This window comes from Pinus tabuliformis, chromosome 6 (genome assembly GCF_031772625.1).
Source record: "Pinus tabuliformis cultivar Carrire ecotype Pingquan chromosome 6, CPIR1, whole genome shotgun sequence".
NCBI lineage: Eukaryota > Viridiplantae > Streptophyta > Pinopsida > Pinales > Pinaceae > Pinus > Pinus tabuliformis.
The window spans coordinates 654518093-654521316 of record NC_142292.1 but is presented as its reverse complement, the minus strand read 5'-3'; positions in this window follow the sequence as shown (position 1 = coordinate 654521316).

Here is a 3224-nt window from a genome sequence, read left to right as displayed (position 1 = left end):
GAAATGATTCTGAATCTGAATCTGAATTTGAAGAGCTTCTTATACCTAATCCCCAATCGATTCTCCCACTGTCATAGTTCTGCTGAGATGTCTTCTTCTTCTTACGAGCTTTCTTCTTAAGCTTCTTTCCCATTGTTCCACGGATCTCCTTCAAGCGATCAAGCTTCTACCAAAGGACCTGCTCTGATACCAATTGTTGGAAATAATACTGAGAGCGGGGGTGAATCAGTATTATCACATCAATAAAACTTTTTCATTTCCATATTCAGATTCATATATGCTACTTCCACAACTTGTTATGATTCAGTTATTTGATCCTTAATGAGTGCATTAGAACATTATCAACCATATTAACAGTAAACAGGTGCAGTAAAATAGAACAAATCATCACACATAAGCCACACACATGAACACCATGATATAAGGTGGAAACCCAATGTGGGTGAAAACCACCTGCTGCAATATGTCTCTATCTTCTTTCAATTAGAAATTCCTTTTACAATGATTTTGTACTGGTGCAGTCCTTTACCAGTACGCAGGCTACAACCTGCAGAGAGCTACAACCCTCTCTCATTCTCCAGCTTCTCCTGGAAGGGAGCTACAACCCCCTTAGCTCTTGTATTAGCCAAGATACTAGTACGTAGGTGCTGGCCTACTGATGGCTACAACCTTCTCTTTCTTCCAGGGACCACGTTTCATAAATTTTCAGACTGGATACACCTGAAGCACAACACATAATCGGAAAGGCCACGTTTCATCCAATTTTCATACTGGACCCATTAATAACATTGAAGCACATAATCAATCAATCTTCTAAATCACCCAAACACCAGATCAATACATATACAAGGATAATATATGTGTTAGCACCCAGATCTAGTCCATCAGATCACATGAATATGAGTCATTATGATCCTGATCCAATATTAGTTCTCATCCATCAATACTGAAGCTAAACACAATCAACCAAACAGTATATGCAGAATACTGACACCTTTAAACAACCAGAATCACCTATGACTTCAAATATCATAGCTCAAATTGTATACACTACTACAATGAACCAAACCTGCATATATACGCACTTACACCAAAGCTAACCCACGTACAGATTCAAACATGACTTGCAGCGATTTCAAACTTAAGTTATACCTAGTTCAGATCATTTTTCAATATACAGATCTAGAATAAGCATAATCAAATATATAGAGATAGTTCAATTTTGTGGAGCACCTGGAAGGTATGCTTTTGACTAGCAATCTAGTGGTTTTTCAATAATAATTGTAACCTTTTCTGCATTATGAGTTCAAAGAAGATAAAGGGTTTTGATAAAATGTGCAACAATAGATAAAGGAAGCTCAAGTGCTAATAATTGACGTTTTCTATGCAGGAATACGTGGGAACAAAGGATCGACAATTGAAAGCAAGAAGCAAAGGGAAAATAACTACTGTCCCTCCAATGGGGAACCGGATGCGGACAAGATCAAGTAAAATTAGAGCCGAATAGCCCAGAGAAAGAATGCAGGATACTGAGTCGGAGAACGCAAGAAGGGAAAGAGAAGAATTGAACGATTAGCGAATCCCTCAGGATCTTTGATCCTGAGGAATTGCTGCTTTAACTTATCTTTTGATTATCTAGATACCTCCGTCATTTCTGTTATATAAAGGCACCACGCCATTGAGCGGGGGGATGATTGTTTTTGTAATTCTAAGTTTCAGAACCAACTGTGATCATTGAGTCTCGCTGAGACCTGACTTTGTTATACTTTTGTTGATGCGATTAATATAAAAGACTTGGTGTTCATTTCGTCTCTGCATCTGGAGTAACTTAAGGCAGTGTTCCATTGGCAGCCAAGGGCCCAGCTCCGAAGGACACTTGCTTTTGTATTATACTGTGATTTGTGTGTGGTTTGTTTATTTCCATTACTTAAGTAATCTGATACATCTTTTATGTGATATACTATGCTTCATTATAATTGATATCTGAATGAGTTCTTTATCTCATGTCTCTGCATTGTATAAGTGGATCTATTTGAATTGCATATCTCAGCCATTTCTGTAACGGAATGTTGGTATGAATGTTATTGTTATCAGATCCATGTGAAATAGTATTTGTAAGACTTGAAAGCAATATTACTTCGTTCAGAAACATAGCCATATCATCCATTACTCTCAGATTGCTATAGTAGAATAGAACGTGTACATACGGTTGAGGATTGCTGTTCCATTTTATTACTGCTGTTCCATTTCATTATTGCTATTCCATTTCATTACTGCTATTCCATTTCTTTACTACAGTTCCATTTCCAGACTGCTGTTCCATTTTACTTTTCGCTGCTTGATTTACCTGCCTTTGTTGTTCTTAGTGTGAGAGCAGGCCTAAGGCTGTAGTGAGCCTCAGCAAGATGCTGCTTAGCCCCAGACCTATAAGTCCATGCTCTGATTTCCTTTCTTTATCAGTTTCTAAAGGGATGGGTTATTGCTTCCATACCCTTGACTGATCAACCGCCTTGTGTGATTCTATCTTTTGGGTTAGTTTAGTTACAGCTTAGCATCTGTTTCCTTTCAAATCATTAGGACACTATACTACCGAGCATTACTCGGACAAATAGCCTCGGATTGAGCTACTCCTTGCAATAACAAAACGTTCCCGGATTGACTTATTAATGTGGGATAATTAGTGGTGTGGGAGACCCTAGTTACAGCTCTACATTTTGGCGCCGTTGCCGGGGAGGAGTAATAGCCATTTTCCCTGTACAGAGTAGTGCGCAAATCTGCTAGGGGGGAGTTGGATTTTAAAAATGGAAGGTAAGAAACTGCGTACGGAGCATGTAAAAGCCCTGCTCCACCGTCCGCTCTCTTAGTAGAATTGCTGGTTGATAGGATTTAGTAGTTTTCAGAGTGCATGACTAAGCAGAAAAAGCTAGAAAAGAATATCAAACCCCCAGCCAAACCTGAAAAAGCCAAAGGACCGGTGACCCTTGGCTGAACAACCTTCATAGACGAAATCTATAAGAAAATTGAATCTCAGCCGTCAGTCGGCCTCAGAAAGATTCATTCTAAGCAGCCTACTAGTTCCCTTCAGGCTACAACATCACCATCTGGAGCCTACGCTGAGGTGCATAGTCAGACTGATGAACAGGACTTCCAAGAAATTGAAAATCCTGTGTCAGAACGGCTGCAAGAAGGGAACTTAAGCAACCTTTGTGAAGGAGAAGGGGAAA